The sequence below is a fragment of the Zingiber officinale genome, chromosome 3A (assembly GCF_018446385.1).
Source record: "Zingiber officinale cultivar Zhangliang chromosome 3A, Zo_v1.1, whole genome shotgun sequence".
NCBI classification, from domain to species: domain Eukaryota; kingdom Viridiplantae; phylum Streptophyta; class Magnoliopsida; order Zingiberales; family Zingiberaceae; genus Zingiber; species Zingiber officinale.
The window spans coordinates 137,455,230-137,476,136 of record NC_055990.1 but is presented as its reverse complement, the minus strand read 5'-3'; positions in this window follow the sequence as shown (position 1 = coordinate 137,476,136).

The window sequence follows — 20,907 nt, the reverse complement described above, 5'->3', positions numbered from 1 at the left end:
ATTTTTCTTGACGAATAGTACTGGAGAACCCCACAGAGAAGCACTAGGGCGTATAAATCCCCTATCTAAAAGCTCCTGGAGTTGAACCTTTAGTTCGTTCAACTCTTTTGGTGTCATATGGTAAGAAGCTTTCGATGTCGGCACGGTTCCCAGAATCAACTCAATAGCAAACTCCACTTGCCTTCTGGGAGGCAAACCTGGTAGCTCCTCTGGAAAAACATCTGGATACTCTCGGACTACTGGAATGTCGGAGAGTTGAGAACTACTGTCATCTTCAGTATGAATCAAAGATAACAGAAAACCCTGACAACCATGTGACAGCAGCTTCTGAGCCTGAATCACTGAAATGGTCGATATGTCGTCGTCTCTGATGTCAGTGAAACCCCACGAGGGTTGGTTCGGAGGCCGGAATGTGACCACCCTTGTCTAGCAATCAACAGTGGCATAATATGCAGATAGCCAATTCATGCCAAGGATAATATCGAACTCGACCATTTCCAGTACTAATAAATCTACATTATTGATGGTGATATGAAATAACTTGATATTTGTGGATATACTAATTTAACAGCACCAATATATGGTGATAAATAAAATAATACATAGGTAACTAATATACACTTACTGGTTTAATTTGTACTTAAAAGTATTGTAATGTATTGTAGTAATTACCTATACTTAGGGGTTAAATTACGTTGATTCTTGAGAACAGGCGGTGGAGTTGGCTTAATTGGTTTGGACCATTTTTAATTCAACCAGGTTAAAATTTGGACCTTAATCAATTTGTCCATCCTTCCTCTGTCTCATGGATCTCAATGCTCGACTCTTCCTTAATAATGATTGCTCATAGCAAGGGTCAGCAAGTCATTGCCATCGATTGAGAATCTTCACTATGGTTGTTGTTCAGTTCAGTATAACTAAAAGCAGTCTGAGAAAAGGTCCTAGGACCATATCCACCAACCATGTAGCACACATGGCAAACAAATAGGAAGATTTAAAAACTCAATACTTGTTATACAACAATGGATGGCATAGTTGTTCCAGATGGTCATATTAGTAATTATATATAGTTGTTTCCTATATTTCCATCAACCTATTTCATTATCTCAATTTATCTTCAATACCAAGTTTGTTATTGATGTCAAGTCCCTGATGTCCTTATGCATGAAACAACCTATAGATCAATTGAAAACAAATCATTGCACAATGAAGGACTATCACAGTTCTATCATGAAATCGTGGTGCTTCTAGAACTACCCCTTAAATAAGTAAATAAATGGGTATTCCATAGGGGTTTCACATTACTAAACAAGTCAAGGAATTGTAAGTGGTCGGAATATATGACTACCTTTCCAAAAAGCACCCTCCAGACAGTACTGTGTACAAATGATAAAATCCCAAGCAGTCTAGTCTCCCTTCTGTTCCCCTGTATTACTACAGGTACTAAATTTATAAAATTAACATTTTACCTATTTGTCGTCCGAAGATGTTTCGTCGTTGTCCAGTCCTCATTCATAACCTTGGAATCCCGTACAAGAAAATCGACGAAAATCCGTACAAATCCAAAACGGAATTCCAAAACATAATCATAATGGAAATCCGTACAAATCCAAAAATACCAGTTTGACTCGCAAACCTGGCTCTGATACCATCTGTAACGCCCCGGCCCAGGCGGGCCCCACTCGGACCAAACCGGGAACACCACCAGAATTGCCTATCGGGTTGACGACTAGCTCCACAGACCACCAGAGGTTCTTTCAACGTGTTTTGTCCTCACTTGCACGCACCCTGAAAAACTTCCCAGGAGGTCACCCATCCTCAAATTTCTCCAAGCCAAGCACGCTTAACTTTAGAGTTCTTTAAGTTTGGAATTTTCGAAAAGGAAGGTGCACCTTGGTGATATGGATAGTACCATCTAACCTTTTAAGCTATACTTAACCAAAATCTCAAAACCGGGGTATTACAATCACCCCCACTTAAAGACACAACGTTCTCGTTGTGTAACCACGAATCACACCACAGACAAATCCTAGAATCTCCCTCGTTAAGTGGTGCCCTGGGTGCTCCTGCCATAGGCGCACTCACGGTCGCAAGGTGGCTCTGATACCAAATAAATTGTCCCGCCCCGGGAGAGTCCCTGCCAGAAGAAATTTCGACAGCATCTCTCATATACGGGTGACAATCTGAAACTTACTATATCATCCAGATATCTCGGCCAACACGGCCAGAACATACATATATATAAAAATAAGCAATCACCACATAGTTTAATAGTAAAACTACACTAATGTAACGATAAAGAAAAGTCATCTCAAAAATCCTACTCAACTACACTCATAAAGCTCAAATCTGATATCCTACTCTACTACACCCATAAAGCACAAATCACAATAAACTCACCTCTTCTACCATCCAGGCAAGCATGTAGCAAAATATATCCAAGACAACTCATCGGCAATAAAGATAACACAATATCCATATGTCAGAAACTAGAACAAGTCTAAAAAGTACAATAAGAAAACCAAAAAATAAAAACACATCCTCGCAATCTACAGGGGACTAGCAACTGGAACTCCTCCGGACAACCTCAACCTGAAAATAGTAAATATCCACGGGGTGAGTCAACTCCTCAGCGGGTAACTATTGATATGCATAATAAAGAAAATAACAAATAGCACTAACCATACGTACAATCTCCTGATATAAGAAGGATAAATGCAACTGAAATAAATAGGAGAACAACTGTACTAACCAGGACCCGATGTATGGATAAAACCTCGAGAGGTATAGAAATCCTATATGCATGTCAAACAAATGCATTCATCCAATATGCAGCATATAAGTGCAGTAAACATAAGCAATAAATGCATCAATGCGTATGATGCCAATGACATGTCCTGGTCACTCCTACTGCCAGTCAGCCATCTCACACATGATGGTGAGACCGAGTGGGTAGGGTTGTGATAACCGTACACTCTGCCATCACTACTCCTGATGAGTGACCGAGTGGACAGGATGCTGTCGGAGTACACCTATCCTCCTACCCCAAATCATAAGTGGGGGAGTGCAATGCTCTCATCTCCCTAAGCAAGTCTAGAGGAGGGATCCCTGCCGGCTACCACGCTGTGTCACACTACCCATGAGCGGACCAACGGAGCCAAACAGAGCAAATTGTCTGTCGGCTACCACGCTGCATCTCCAGACCAGCAGAGCCTAACAAAGCAGAACTGTCTGTCGGCTACCATGCTGACTCACTGGACCAGCGAAGCCTAACAGTAGAACTGCCACACACCTGCCTGACATATCACTAACCCATGAGTGATGGTGTTGCTAATATATGTAACTGGCGATGTGCTCAACAATAATGGAGCCGACTATCGCACAACATGCAATCATGCGAGATGGTGCATGATACTAAGCATGGGAATATCCTGAAGCTATTCATCTAAACAAAATGTGTATCATAGGGCAAAGAATCAAATCAAAGGTACACAGATCAGATAAGGTATAAAAACCTAGGTCCTAAACATAATAAAGCATGGTTATGTCACTACCCCTATAAGCATGTATAATCAAGTAGGTACTAACATGAAGTGCATAACAAGTAAACAAAACAAGCATGTAACAGGTATCCAGTAGTGACCAACAGATACAGATAAGAAATATAATCATTACTATTTGTTAAAAACACTACTATGTATATCAAATGACATATCTAAAAAGATAAGTCAAAGTACCCGCCTCTAATAAGAGGATTGTATTCGATCCAAATCCGACGTCGAGATACTCGTCTCGCGTCAAAGTCCTGTGTCAAACATACAGATTTAGCTAATTCAGCTATGTATCAAGTAGCTAAATCAAATTCCTAACTAAATCTAATCCATTGATCAATCAAGATTAACTTCATTAACCCTAATCGTTCCACCTTCTAATTAGGACTTACTATAACATAATCCATCACAGATTCAACACAAAAACTCACCTAAATCTGTACTTACCCATTGCTAGAGGAGGTTGTTGCCGGATCTAGTGGCTGCAGCAAGGTGGAATTGTTGATCAACAACACAATTATCCCTTGTATCTCTAATTTCCCTGCCGGAACAGTGCTGTTGGCCAGGATTCAGGCCGAAAACCCCAAATGTTGCTGTCGGAATACTTCACGGTAGAGCCTTCCACTCCCTCACAACCCCAACCGTGACTAGATCAGAAACAAAGAAGAGGATCAAGATCAATAACAGAGATCAAACCCAACTACAACTTGGTATGGCACTTACCTCCAAAATCATCGACAAAAGTGAGGAGGAGAAGGGGGAAAAATCACAGGTCGGCCAGGCTACGGCTCAGCTTCTTGCGCAAGGAAAAAGGGCTCGGGTGCAGAAAAGAGGAAGATGGAGATCGTCGGCTATCGTGTGGATCAGCGTCTGTGATGAACAGGATGAGTCAAATCTAGGGCGTGGCTAGGCGATCTCTTGCTTCGAATCGGTGTCTTCTCTGTGGAGGAGGCCAGACAAAAGAGGGGATCAAAACAAGCTAAGGTGCGGCGAGGTGGCCCTCGTGTGGCTTCCCACTACGATGGCAGTGAATCTGGCGGAGAGGGTGGCGTGTGAGGAAGATGAGAAGATGAAGAGGAGAAGAGTCAGGTGGAGGCGAGGCTTTGGTGTCGCAGAAGAAAAAGGAGAAGAGGAGAAGGAACCATCTCGGAGCGGTTAGGGAAAGGAATCGATGCGAGTTCGGCTTAAGGAGGCGTCGTGCACGCGGGGGAGGAGGCGAAGAAAAAGAAAAGAAAATAATAAAAAAAGAAAATCAACATTTCCTTGCTAAAATGGGGTAGCCCAAACAGGCTTCCACGGGGCCCAATATTTATTCCCGTAAACTCGTCATACGAGCTCCAAAAAATTTCTAAAAATTCTGGAAAATTTCCTTATGGCCATCCGCCCTTTTTTGGTATTTTACACTACTTCACCCAAAGGAGAATTCTAAGTAAGCTTTTCATAGTTTTGGATTAATAATCTTCTGATTGCAAACCAAGTAAATTTCTATGCCTCTTTCTTTTTTTAATTAGTTTATTATTTCTTTTTATACAAGTGTTTTGTCTAAATTATTTCAAAAAATCGAGAAGGGTCTATTTAATTTTTAGGGCAATTTATCACCTCTTGCCAGCCAACCAAGGACCATCAACTAAAGCCAATAATTCAATAAATCAAGAAGAAGAAGAATAACTAATAAAAAAATGAACAAACAGTAAAAACCAATCTAAGAACAATACATCTAAACCATGATCATCCAATTGAACAAATAATAGGAAATCCAGAGTTAAGAGTTCAAATCCAATCATCCTTTAGGAATTTAAGTCAAATAGCCCTAATATCTAAAATTGAACTTAAAACCATAAATGATGCATTGTTTGAGCTTGACTTGGTAATTGCAATGCAAGAAGAGTTAGGTCAATTTGAAAGGAATTAGGTTTGGGACCTAGTACCTCCACCAAAAACTAAGTCAGTTATTAATACTAAGTGGGTCTTTAGGAATAAATTAGACAATAAAGGAGAAATTATTTAGAATAAAACTCGACTAATTGGAAAAGGGTTTAGTCAAGTCGAAGAACTCGACTACGATGATACTCTTTCCCCCGTAGCTATGATTGAATACATAAGGATGTTGCTAGCCTATGCAGCACACAAAGGATTCAAGTTATATTAAATGGATCTTAAATCTACATTTCTAAATGGGCAAATTAAAGAGGAAGTCTATGTAAGTCAACCCCCAAGATTTGGAAACCTAGAATACTGAAATTATGTTTTTAAACTAAAAAAGATATTATACGGATTAAAACAAACACCTAAGGCCTGATATGAAAGGCTGTCTAGTTTCCTAAATTCAAAAGGGTTTAAAGAGGGTCAAATTGACCCTAGACTTTTTATAAAAATCCAACCCAGACATATTCATAGCCCAGGTTTACGTAGATGACATAGTATTTGGGTTAACTAACTCAAAATTCTTAAAAGAATTTATAACTTTAATGGAAAATGGATTTAAAATCAGTTTAGTTGGGAGTTGAACTATTTTCTAGGATTACAAATTAAATAAACTAAAGAAGGAAGTTATGTCTATCAAAGTAAATACACAAGAGAACTAATTAGGAAATTTGGTATGGAAAACTCTAAAGAACTTAAAACACCTACAGCAAATAACATAAATCTAGATAGTGACCCAAATGGTAACTTAGTTTACTTAAAATACTATAGAAGTATGATAGGTAGCTTACTATACTTAACTATAAATTGACCTGACATATTATTTGTAGTAAGTATGTGTGCTAGATATCAAACATGCGCTAAAGAATCCCACCTATTACATGTTAAAAGAATAATTCGATATCTAAAAGGAACCATAAATGTAGGAATGTAGTATCTAAGAGCATCATAATTCGAATTAGTTGGCTATTATGATTTAGATTATATTGGTTGCAAGTTAGATAGAAAGAGTACAAGTGGAGGATGTCAACTACTAGGATGTTCTTTAGTTAGCTGGTTTAGTAGAAAGCAACATTGTGTTGCCTTATCTACTATTAAAGCCGAATACATAGCAATGTATGAATGTGTAGCTCAATTATTATGGATGTCCCGTACCTTAAAAGACTTTAATTTAGAATACATAAAGCAAAAACCTTCATTGATAATATAAGTTCTATAAACCTAACTAAAAATTCAATACATCGGTCTAGAATAAAACACATAGAAGTTAAATACCACTTTATTAGGGATCATGTCTCAAAAGGTAATAAAGAACTTCAATACATTGAATCCAAATCTAACATAGCTGATATATTTACCAAACTTTTACCAGAATTTGAATTTAGTAACTTAAGAAGACATTTAGGAATGTGCTTTATAAAGTAGTGTTCTTTATTCCAAAATATGTTTTTGAAAATTATTACTTATTAGTTATTAAAATTGTCATCAAAATTCCCCTTTCAAAAATTTGTTTTCAAAATTATTTTCAATATTTTAACTTTATGGATTAGCCTAGGACTTATCGTAGAATTGTATGCTCCTATAGTTTTAGCAGCTAGCATCTCACAAACATAGTAGAATACCTTGTTTGTGTATTTTGAAACATACAATGATGTGAGATGCTTAGGACTTAACCTAAGATTTCATATGCTTAATTTAGTTTATCGCTATAAATATAGGCTTTAAACAAAATACATTGATCAATTTGAGCAATCTAACTAGTAATAAACTAGTTGGAATTAAAAGTTCAAATTGACTAACCTGAGTCAGCAGCTACTATTTTATGGTAGTCAACTAGGTATGAACATTGAATATTTCATAACAAGGATATTTTTATTAGTTTTTATAAACCATGATTGGAATTTTAGGTAATTATCAATTTAAGGGGAGCATAAATATCAACTTTGAAATTATTTCAAGACTAAGAAAATTCAAACTTCATTTTTTTATCCTCTTTACAAATTTTCAATTTTTTTTGGATTTTCAAAATTTAATGCATTTTCAATTTTATATTTTCAATATGTCTTCTTCACATATTTCAAAATTTATTTTTCTTTCTTTATGTTAGTTAAATCTTTAAACTTATGTTTTTCATAATTTATCTTCCCACTTTTGTTTTAAATTTATCTTCACAAAATTTTCAAACATTTTCAAAATTTATCTCTACAAACTATTTTCAGAATCTACATTTTTAAATTTTCAAATATTTGGATTTACACTAACATGTTTACATTTTAAATTTTTTTCTCTAAATATTTAAAAAGTTATTTTATTGTATAATTATCTTTTTCAAAATTTATCTTGTTTTAAACTTAAATTTTCAACTTTAAAATTCTACACATATGTTTTTAGACTCCTCCATTTTTTTTAAAAAAAAAAAATTTCTTCACATTTTTTATTCAAAATTCTCTTTACAAAATAATTTATTTTCTAAACAACTAGTTTCATAACTCAGTCTTTAGTTAAAGATTTTTTATTTTCAAAATTCTTAAAATATTTTCAACAATCATATATTTATAAATATTTTAAAAAGTTTACTATTCAAATTTATTTATTAAAAATCTTGGTTAACTTTTTAAAACTAACTCTTTTCAAATCATATTTTCATATATCTTTGGTTTTAAATTTTTCTAACTCCAAAAACTTAAATCTTGGTGTACTTCAAACTTGTTGTTTATATTTTTTTCTATTTTTAATGTGTGTCAAAAAGGGAGAGATAGTGAATTCAGGGAGAGTTCACAAACTCAGGGGGAGAATTAAGTTGTTAAAATGTTTGTTTACATATATTTGCATGCGTTATAAACTTAATTGTGAACCTTAGTTGCCAAATATCAAAAATGGGGAGATTGTTGGTGCATGGTGCACCAGAATCAAACCTGAGTTTTGATATTATCAAAGGTTCAAGTTAAGTATTATTGTAATCTAACAAGTTAACTAAGTGTACAGAATGTTTTCTCAATTAGGAAAGTCTTGGCAGATCATGGAAGCCAGGCAGGAAGTCCAAGTGGGTCGAGAGGACTCGACACTTAGCAAGGAAGCTCGATAGGTTTGGAGGATCTGGTATCGACAGGAAGCCCTAGTGAGCTGATATGATGTTAAGCGGCAAAGTCCAGACAAGTTTTGAGGACCAATGTTTGGTAGGTAGGTTGAGGTAAGCAACTGCAGAGGAGCAACGATGAGGTCGTGTTCTGAAAAGGAGCAAACCCTAGGTCGCTGATCCAACTAAAAAACTAGGGAAGGTTTTCAAGTTGAAATCAATGTTGGTACAGTTTGCACTAACGGTCTAACTTAGATTTTGATGAATGACAAATAAGTTTAGTTATAATTATGATCTAACCACTTTACTAAATGTGCAGGAGTTAACCAGACAGGTCAACGGGTCGAGTAGATATCTGGTGAGAAGTCCATATCCAGATAGGTCGATGGGCCGATCGAATATCTGGCAGAAAGTCCAACTAGGTCAATGGGCCCACTAAATAGCTGGTGTGAAGTCCAGCTAGGTCAACGGGCTGACCGGATAGCTGGTGCAAAGTCCAGATAGGTCGATGGGCTGACCAAATATCTGGAAGGAATTCCAGTTGGGTCTGCGGATCAGACAACTGGCAAACTAGTAAGTAAAGGTAAGTCATTAGAGGAGAGTGACTAAGTGAAGACGCGTCCCGGTTAAGGGAACAGTAGGCGTCAGTTCAGTTTAGGACCATTTTGGATCCCTAAACTGAGACCTTAATTAGTTCCTAGTCATGGAAGGACAGGAACTAATTTCTACCACTTATTATAATTGTGCTTGTTGGTGAAATATCCCTTAGGTCAAGGTTGACCAGATTGACTAAGCTTGAGTTGGCTCAAGCTTGAATCTTGATGTTTGGATTTCGATGTTTGACAATATATGAAAATTGTAGGAGCAATCATTCGATTGGGGAGATTGTTAATACAATTCCCCTCTAGTCTAGGACTGATCAGTTAGATGTGAAGAAGAGTCAAGTAGGTCAGAGGTTTAATTAGATACTTGACTGGGAAAGTCCTAACTGGAAGTTAGGCAGGTGAAAGATCTAGTGAGTGAAGCTAGGCAGTTGAAAAATCCTGGTGAGTGAAACCAGGTCAAAGACCTAGTGAGTGAAGCTAGACAGGTGGAAGTCCTGGTGAGTGAAGACGGGTAGTGGGAAAATCCTAGTGAGTGAAGCTAGATGAAAGTCCCGATGAGTGAAGTCGAGCAGTGGGAAAATCCTAGTGAGTGAAGCTAGGTAAAAGTCCTGGTGAGTGAAGCTAAGCAGTGGAAAAGTCCTGGTGAGTGAAGTCAGGCAGATGGAAAGTTTTGGTGAGTAAAGTCAGGCAGATGGAAAGTCCTAGTGAGTAAAGTTAGGCAGATGCAAAGACCTGGTGAGTGAAGCCAGACACGTGGAAATCTAGATAGGTCAAGGTTGACTGGACACCTAGTGTTGGAAAATCTAAGTAGGTCAAAGGTGTGACCGAATACTTGGCACAAGGAAATACAAATGGGTTAAGGGTGACCGGATATCTAGTGGAAGGAAGTCCAAGTGGGTTATGGAGAATCAGATGCTTGGCACGAGACGATAAGTCCAAGTGGGTCAAGGTTGACCTGACACTTGGCACGAGGAGAAAAGTCCAAGTGGGTTAAAGGGTTGACCGGATACTTGGTGAAGAAGTCCCAGTAGTTCAAACTTAATTGGATGCTAGGTATGAAGAAGTCCCAACAGGTTATGGTTGATCGGATGTTGGGTTTAGGAACTTTGGACTTGAGTTAAGCAAGTCAAAGGAAGGTCAATCGATCAGCCGATCGATTGAACTGTGATTCAATCGATCAACCGATCGATTGAAGGTGGCATGTGATTGAAGGCTGGCCTAATTGATCGATTGATCAATTAGGAAGCAAAATCATGAGCACAGAATGCTACCCAATCGATCAGTCGATCGATTGGACACCGCTAATTGATCGGTCGATCGATTGGAGGGTGGTTTATTTTCTCGCGTGATCGCGAGAAAGCCTGAATCAATCCGTTAATCGATTCAGGCAGCTTCCAGCAGAGCACAGAGGTGCTCTGAATCGATCAGCCGATCGATTCAAGCCTCCCCAATCGATTGGGATGTGACTGTTGCGAAGGAAACGTTGAGTTTAAAGTCATCTTCCTCGCAACGATTTGAAAGCTTTTAACTCTCCACTTCTTGTAATTGTTTGCTCACAGTTTTTGGCCAGCTCTTCCCCCCGACTCTAGAGTGTTCTTCTCCACTGAGCTCACCGGCACACACCAGATCTTAGAGGCTTAAAGAGGAGTGTTGTTGCACTTCCAAGCAAGTCAAGAGGCGTATTCAAGCAAGAAGAAAAGCAAGCTAGGGTTTATTCACTGTAAATCTTGTAAGATTTGATATTGTATTAGCTTGTATTTCTTTCTTCTTGTATATCTTTATGTGTGAGCTTGTACGAGGCTTCACCATCTCTGATAGTTATCGAGAAGGAGTTATTTCATAGTGGATGAGTGAGTGAGGGCCAGATCCTTGGATTAGTCACCTTTTCTTGAGGTGGATACCAAGTAAATCCCTTGTGTTAGCATTGTAAGAGTTGCTTGAGTGTTTTCCGGTGCAACAACATCATCAAAGCAAGCAACCGAAGCGCGACGAGCTATTCACCCCCTAGCTACAAATTGACTCTAACAGTGCTAACTTTGTTTTGCACGATAGATGTTTTAGTTATTAGACGAACACATTTTGTAGGGCAAAAAAGGAACAAAAGCCTTAGGATGAACAGTGTCCAAAAGTGCCTTCAAGTAGTGAAGGCACCTTCCAAAGGATAAAACTTGACTGCTTCGACCATAAGGTGCAGCAAACTTCAGAATAAAGTTGATCCCATTAGAGGCACCTTCCAAGGCTATGGAAGCTTCATAGCCTTTGAGGAAGCTTCATAGAACAACACATATACGAGCTACTACTCATCCATTTGAGGTTCTGATTGCTCCGAACTCCTGCTACAAAGATGTTGTGCCTAACGACTACTCCAAGGACTTCTGATCATGGCTGGCAGACCAACATCGACACATGAACAAGCTACCTCATTCCCTAAGTGTTGGTAACATTTTTTGTACTTAAATTCTGCAAACGGGAAGTGCAATCTATTGAACTTCTCCGATCTTTTTGTACTCGATTCTCTCTTCAGAGGTCTCAGAAGCGGTTTTTAGTAGATTACCCATCAATAGATTTGTGGGACCTGGGTCTTGGAGTAGGAGTCGTCGAAGGTTTTGAGCCAAGTAAAACCATCTGTGTTTTCTTGTGTTGTTTTTTTTAATTTCCGGTGCGTATACTTTGATTTCAAAATGAGAAAATGAGTTTTCAAAAATCACATGATTCACCCCCTCCCTCTCATATGCGTATCGATCCAACAAGTAGTATCAGAATGAGTTTTGCTCTGAATTGGTGCAACCACCAATCAAGCCAGGGGGATTTGCTTTCTCCTCGAATTTCAATTTTTCGTATTCAATTTGAATTAGTAAAACTTTACCTATGTAGATAATATTTTCTCGTTCAATTTTAACTGAAGGTAGTGCACTCGAGCACTTTGATATTTTATTATTTCTTAAACTCTGCTAATCCAAGACTAAGTCTTGGTACCCTCTTTAGTCTTATCTTTTTAGTACTCAAATGACCCAACTTGAAGGATACAATACCGCTCGTCCTCCCCTGTTCAAAGGAGACAACTTCCCCTACTGGAAGAGGTGAATGGAGGTGTATCTAAAGACCGACTTCGACCAATGGTTCAGCATCACCAAAGGATACAAGGCGCCCGTCGACAACTCCGAAATTCCAAGAAACCCAGAAAATTGGAATCTAGAAATGAAGAAGAAGGCCCAGATCAACTTCAAAGCCCTCAACACAATCTAGTGCGGGCTAACGAAGGAGGAGATGAACTGCGTTGGCCCACATGAGAACGCAAAGGAACTATGAGACAAGCTCATAGAACTGCATGAGGGAACCAATGACGCAAAGGTAATGAAGAGGGATTTTATTTTTAAATAAATTATTTAATGTTAAAATACAAGAAGGTGAGACTGCTAGTCAGCTGCACGCGAGGATAAAGGATATCCTCAATGGACTTCACATAATCAACCACCAAATGAAGAACCGAGATCTAATAAGGGATGCTCTAAATGCATTTCCTCGAAATGCACTGTGGGCATCCATCGTGGATGCCTATAAGATTTTGAGGAATCTGTCCAAGTTAAAATTAGATAAACTTTTTTGTGAATTGGAGCTACACGAACAGACTAACACTAAAATCGAGAAAGGTATTGCTCTTGTTGCAAGAACTTCAAAAGAAAAATCCAGGACTAAGCCGGAACCTAAAGTTGAGTCTAACCCAGACTCAGATGATGAAGAATACTTGGTGAAGTTAGTATGAAAAATGTTCACCGGGAGAAAGAAGAACTTTACCAACAAGGACTTGCAGAAGATCAACTCCACCTTTAACTCAAACAGCAAGAATTTGACATGCTTTGGATACAACAAGAAGGGCCACTACAAGACTGCGCTCGAATCTCAAGAAGAAGAAAGCCCTTAAGGTAACTTGGGAAAAAAAAATTAAAACTCACATGCTTCACATTAATGAATAGAAGAGAAAACTGAAGGCTAATATAAATTTAACCTAAAATTTATAGTAGAAAATATACTAAAATTTGAAAGATATTTTCAACAAGATAATATACCTTGTTGAGATTCCCGAGCTTTCTAACCATTCAAAAAATAAGAGTTACATGTGCTTACTCGATTCAAACAAACAATTATAAATAACAATGAGAACTATGTTTCCAATTTTTAAGAAGGTATTCCGGACTTCCCCACACGTCTTGTCCCATAGCCATCTATAGAGAGACATATCAGGAAATCGAGCATATCATTATATGGAAGGATATTTTCGTTGATTTTATTGGGAATCAATCCTTATCTATTTTTATAAATCTATCATATAGTGACTAACTGGACTATGCTTTAGAACAACTCACTATACTGCCAAGATTGTATGAGCATAAGCTCTGAAAATGAATTCTCAATCCAAGAAAGGCAGCAATAGGTAGCATCCTTTTCAAGAAAATTTTTTGGATATTCGTTTAGTAGACACTCTATCTCCTAGTATATAAAGGGTATCTTCACTATATTCTAATTTTGTGCATGTAATTTGAATAGGCTAGCACACGGCTGAGCACAAGATTCATTTATAATCTATTTTCATGAAGCAGGAAAGAATAAATGATCCCAACTTCTTGAAATAAGGTGGCATTTAGTTTACGGGTTTAGGAATAAGGGAATAGATTTAATCTCAAATTTTATATTTAGTTTACGGGAATGAAATTAAAATTTTGAAATGAAACAAAAAAATTTAGATTTTAATAAAATCCACCTCCACTCCTAGATTTTGATAAGAATGAGAATGATAATTAAGTTTTGAAAAAAAAAATACCCTTAATATCTTTGTTCAATTTTTCTTTCATATCACTTTTTCACTCCTTGTTCTCTCTCATCCCACTTTTTCTCTCCTCATTCTATATCACACTTTCTCTCTCCTCAGTCTCTCTCATCATACACTCTCTCTCCTCATTTTCTCTTATCACACTTTCTCTCTCTTCATTCTCTCCCATCATACTTTCTCTCTCTTCATCCTCTCGTCATGCTTTTTCTCTTTGATCACACTCACTTTCATCATTTTTTCTTATCACAGTTTCTCTCTCATCATACATCCTCTCTCCTTAATCTCTTCCATCATATTCTCTCTTCTTATTTTCTCTCTCTTCATCATCTCTTATTATACTTTCTCTCTCCTCATCCTCTTTTACCATGCTTTCTCTTCCATCATACTCTTTTTCATCTTTTTTTCTCATCACATTTTCTCTCGCATAATACTTTCTCTCTCCTTAATTTCTCCAAGCAGCAGACACTCTCTCTTCTTATTTTTCTCTCATCATACTTTTTATCTCTTCATTACTTTCTCTCCTATCATATTTTCTCTCTCATCATCCTCTCTCATCATGCTCTCTCTCATCACAGACCCCTCGGGATGGTCTAGTGGCTAGCACATGAGGTATTGCCACCATGAGATCTGGGGTTCGAATCTCGGCAAAGCCGAGATAAATGTCTTCCTTATATGCTAGTCACTATTCCAAAAGCTAGTAGTCGACCGTGATTTACCTCCTCCATGTTGGCCCTAGGACGGGTTGGTAGGGGCGCTGGGGGCGAGCGTATTCGTCTTTTGCCAGCATGTTCTCTCTCATCACACTTCCCTCCATTTCCGTGGGACATGCTCTAGGGGGGTCGTTGATGTGGTAGTTCCACATGCTCTTTCTCATCACACTCTCTTTCCTCATTTTCTCTATCACACTTTTTCTCTCTTTATTTTTTCCCATCATATTTCTCTCTCATCATACTTTCTCTTTCATTATTCTCTCTCATCATATTTTTTTCTCACATTCAACTTTCTTACATCTAATTCTTTTTCTTATTTTTTCATAATGATAAAAAAAAAAATTTAAGTTCATTCCGATAAAAAATATTCAACTAATCAAATATTATTTTTAAAAATGATACTCATACTCATATCTATTTTTATTTTATAATATTATGATTTCTATTCCTATTCCTATTCCTATTCCTATTCCTATTCTGATTCCTACTTTAAAAAAAAACCAAATGCCACTTAAGTAATGAGTTCGTTCAGCCATCAAATGAAAATATTTTAACCATGTACAGCTAGTCACCAAGCTTTGGGATAAAAAAAACAACTAATTACTAACTCCAATGATAACATAAATGCAATGACCAAAACTATGCAATCACCTAAGATTTCTTCTCTTTTTTTAATTCAACTTTAAGGCATGTTGCAAAATATGAAAAAGAAAATAAAAAATTATAATATATTCTAACCTGATAACCTACCATCAAGCCGTGAGTTCAAGAGTTGAACAAGGTTCAAATGCAAGAGAATCAAATTACAGACTACTGATAATAGTAACAATTGACTAATCGGTTAATTCGATAATTGACCAATTTAATCTATTTTATATCATTCAGTTTATTTAATTTTGATTATAAAATTTGGTTCATTAGATTTCTCTAAAAATATGGATTTAATCAATTTCGATTTATTAAATTTATTGATTTGACCGCTGCTATTGGAAGTATTAAATTGTTTACATTGTGTTAAAGTTAAGATAAAATTTAAAATTTTCTATTTTTGAATTATTATTATTTTTTTAAAAAATTATTTAAATAATGGTGCGCCCATACTAGAGGCTAAACCCTTTTTGGGTCATGCCCGACACAACTTTTGGTGTTGTTGTAGGCCGGACACATACGACAAACTTTCAGATTTAATGGGCTAGTGCATATCGAGCTCAGCCACATTCTATTTACACCTCAAAAATGTTTTTCGTTTTTCAAAACCATTGGGTTTTGTCAAATGAGACCTAATTAAAAGTAAAAAACTAACTGCTTTTATATATATATAAATATATCCAACAGGAATCCAAAATATAGTACGTCTGTTAGAAAATTTTCCAATTCTAAAAATATAACTTCGCAAATTTCATACATTCGTCTTGATATTTTCTATGCTAAAAGTTAAAATTCAATCCTGATATTTAATATTTTCAAATTTTCATTTCAACATATTATTCTAGAAATTTTCCAAATATTCCATATATTTTACAATTTCCTCCCATTTTTAAAGTTCTCAAAACTTATCTGCTCCTCCGAATTGTACCCCTCAACCTCTATTTTATATGTATCCTTTTGAATATTAGCAATTATGGCAGATCAATTTGTAATATTACCCCTTTCTTATGGAATTCTTCTCCACAATAATCATTCATGCACTCGGACGAATCAAGGAAGGCTATCATAGATATATCTGAGATCAATAAAGAATCGGTACCACCATCTTAGGTTCTAGAGTTGGACAAAGAAGCGAGTTTTAGTGTGTGTGATACCAAACGAGCCAAGTGGTCAATGGATAAAGAGATACACTTTGCAAAGGCACGAATCAATATTAGTACCGATCTAATCATCGGTAATAATCAAAAGGAGCAAACTTTCTAGAAATAAATTACCGATTTCTACAAGTATCAGCTTGATGAATTTGTGAAGCAACCTGTAGTAAAGGTAAAATCACATTTCTATAGGCTTCATTCGATGGTAGATGAATTTATAATCATATATAACAACTTTTATACATATCTTGAAAGCGGGTGGAGCGATGAGGATATGCTTATGAGAGCACATAAAATGTGGTAGAAAAATCATTGCAACAAGTCATTTAATTATGAACATATTTGGCGAGTTCTCAGAAATTGTGAGAAATATGCTCCACTTAAAGTTGGTCATCATGCTAACAAACAATCCAAGACCTCAGAAATTGTGAGAAATATTCCTATGGATATAAATGATTGTGAAGTTCATACTCGTCCAATGGGGTACAAGTCAGTGAAAAGAAAAGACAAATCCAAAACTAGAGACATTGATAACATGGAATTCAATAATAGGTAGCAAAAAAAAAAAATGGAAGAATTATAAAGAGAGTGAATTGAGATGCAAAGGCACGAGATGACAATGAGGGAGTATGAAATATTTTTGAAGGATACAAGTAGGATAATAGAAGATCAGCTTACATTACATTATAAATTTTGTGAAAGTATTAAAAAAAGATATGATATATAGTAGATATTTTTAAGATAATCTCTATAAAATTTGTTATTTTTTATTTCATTTATGTAATTCATTTTTATCTATATTAATATTATTTGTATTGAAATAAGTTTACTAAAATGATAAAAAATAATTTGGTTTACTATATTGGTGCAGGAAGCATCCAACGATTGAACCTATATTTTGATTATGTCAAAGGGTTCAAGTTAGGTTGTGTTGTTATCTAATGTACTTGAATGAGTTTACAGGAAAGTTCTAACTGCAGTTAGGCAGGTGGAAAATCCTAAGGGGCGGTAACCTTAGGTCGTCTGGACGCTTTCTAAGCTTCGCCCTGCTGTTTGATTCGCTCTGTTGCTCGGCAACAACTCGCTCGACAAAAGCCTTTGACTTGGTCGACAGCAACTCGCTCGGCAAAAGCCTTCGATTCACTCGGTCGGCCTTAAGCTTCGTTCGGTCGACCTCTTCGCTCGATCAACCTTAAACTTCTCTCAGTCAACCTTAAACTTTGCTCGGTCGGCCTTAAGTTTCACTCGATCGGCCTTAAGCTTTGCTCGGACGACCTCTTCACTTGGTCAACCTTAAGCTTTACTCGGTCGTCCACTTCACTCGGCCCGCCTCTTCGTTCGGTCGGCCTAAGCCTCTACTTTTGGTCGGCCTTAGCCTATTTATCTCGGTCAACCACTATGAAACCTACGTTCAACACTTGGCAGACACCAGCCCCTGCTGGAAACTTGAGATTATCAACTCATGTCATTTTAATAGATAAGTGAGTTTAATTCGGTATATTTAAATTCATCTAATACCCCGTAAATCTCCGACAGCATATTATTTTTTGTTGAACAATCTTGAAACAGATCTGCTTCTGTTGAGATGACCACCGAACAGAGTGTTGAGGTGCAACAAACTCAACACTTGAAGGTCCCCTCCACTCCTATTGGAACTATGTCAATCAATCACCGGAAAAAGCTAGAGAAGTTCAGTGGACTGAACTTCCAGAGATGGCAGCAGAAGATGCTCTTCTACTTAACCATGCTCAATTTGGCTCGGTTCTTGACCGAGGACCCTCCCAAGCGTGTTTAGGATGTTGATGCATAGACTATTAGTGTACTAGAAGCATGGACTCATTTTGAGTTCCTTTACCGAAACTAGATTCTCAACTGCCTTGCCGACTCGCTGTACGCTGTGTATAGCATGAAGAGAATGACTAAGGAGCTGTGGGAGTCTCTGGACAAGAAGTACAAGATGGAGGATGTAGGGGCCAAGAATTTCATCGTGGGCCAATTCTTGGATTACAAAATGGTTGACTCTAAGATGGTGATCAGCCAAGTCCAAGAGCTTCAGGTGATCTTGCACAAGATCCACTCAGAAGGAATGGTTCTAAGTGAAACCTTCCAGGTGGCTGCTATCATTGAGAAGCTACCTCCCGGCTGGAAGGACTTCAAGAACTATCTGAAGCACAAATGGAAAGAGATGAGTGTGGAGGAACTCATTGTTAGACTTCGCATCAAAGAAGACAACAAGAGTTCAGAGAGAAAGTTATTCTCTCAGGCTACTGTGAAAGCCAACGTGGTTGACCACAGTCAAAGCTCAAAACGGAAGAACCCCAAGTCTTCCAAAATGGGACCTAGATGAGGCATCAACAAAAATAAATTCTCTAGGAAGTGCTTCAACTATGACCGAGTGGGTCATAAATCTTCAGAGTGTAGAAAGTCGAAGAAGAAGAAAGCTGTTGGATCGAGAAGCGCTAGAGGGGGGGGGGGGTGAATAGCGCTCGTGGCTTTCACTCATTTCGGAATTGGAAAATGTTCGAGTTAAAGCAGCGGAAATGATAAACAGAATAAGCCCAAACACAATGAGACACCAAGGGTTTACTTGGTTCGGAGCCTAGGGCGACTCCTACTCCAAGGCCCGCGATCGAAGATCGCTTTCGATGGTCAATCACTATCAGTTCAAAAAACTTTTACAATCAAGGATTACAAGTGCTGAAATAAAGAAATGGTACAGACAATACACAAGAATTACGAGGTCGTCGGTTGTCGGAGTAGCAGCGCGTGTTGGAAGCTTTCGGAGAGCGTTCGGAAGCACAAGTTGTTTTGTTCGAGATTCATACTTTGGCTGCTTCCCGAGGCTCCTTTTTATAGGCTCTGTAATGTTGATCCAGATCCCCAAGTCTCAGGATCAAGCTTGACCCGAGGCGGATTGGTCGACCGATCCCCGTGTTCGGTCGACCGATCAGGCGATCTCCTCCTATCCGATCTGCCCGATTCGCTCGCTTCGCTTCTATCTGGTCAAGCCTTATCCTCGGTTCAGTCGACCGAAAATCTGATTCGGTCGACCGATCCCCTGCTGGATCTTGATCCATTCACTACAAGTCTGATCTGCTGCTTTGGGGGTTCGGTCGACCGATCCCATGGTTCGATCGACCGATCCCGGTCAGTTCTAGTCCTGCACAAAATTGTTAGTTTCCTGCAACACAGAGTTAGAACAAAACAGAATATATAAGAAGCTTAAGTTTGACAGTCTTCGGACTGTCCGGTTCTGACTTCGGATTTCTGACCGAAAACCCTAGGTCGAACTAACGCCTATTGTTCCCTCTTCCGGAGAACACATCCTCACCTACTCCCCTCAGGAGAGATTACCTGATGCCAGTCCGGTCCTCCAAACCGACTGGACTTTGTACCTAGGGTTACCACCCCCTAGGATCTAGGGTTACCATCCCCTAGGGTTTTCTCCACCTAGGGTTACCACCCCCTAGGACCTAAGGTTGCCGCCCCTTAGGGTTTTCCTCCACCTAGGGTTACCACCCCTTAGGGCCTAAGGTTGCCACCCCTTAGGGTTTTTCACCACTTAGGATTACCACTCCCTAGGGTTTTCAACCTGCCTAACTGCAGTTAGGACTTTTCTGCAAACTTATCCACACACATTAGATCACAAACCAACTTAACTTGAACCCTTTGACATAATCAAAACACTGGTTCGATCATCGGATGCTTCCCGCACCAACAGAAGCAAGAGGCCAACTTGAACGAGGGACCATAAATGGATGACCTCTGCGTAGGAGTCATTGGAGGCAAGCTATTCATAGGGAACTCAGCAACCTCGGACATTATGGGCCAAGGAAAAGTGGTGCTGAAGATGACGTCGAGCAAGAACTTAACTCTGAACAATGTATTATATGTTCCGGAGATTCAGAAGAATCTAGTGTTTGGATCACTGTTAAGCAAGCATGACTTTCGTATTATTTTTGAGTCAGACAAAGTTGTACTGTCTAAAAATAGAATGTTTATAGGAAGAAGTTATGTATATGATATGTTGTTTAAGCTCAATGTAATGGCAATTAGGCCTAAGATAAATAAAAATGAAAGTTTTTCCACTTATATGCTTGAGTCTTCATGTTTGTGACATGGTAGATTAGGACATGTTAACTACGATATGTTGCGTAGATTAATAGACATGTAACACATACCTATATTTCATCTTGATTTGAAACACAAGTATGAGATTTGTGTTGAAACAAAATTGACAAGGTCATCCTTACAACATGTTGAAAGAAGCAATGAATCACTTGAGTTAATCCACACCGACGTGTGCGACCTTAAAGGTACACCAACATGTGGTGAGAATAAATACTTCATCACTTTTGTAGATGATGACACAAAATACTATTATGTGTATCTTCTCGAAAGTAAGGGTGAAG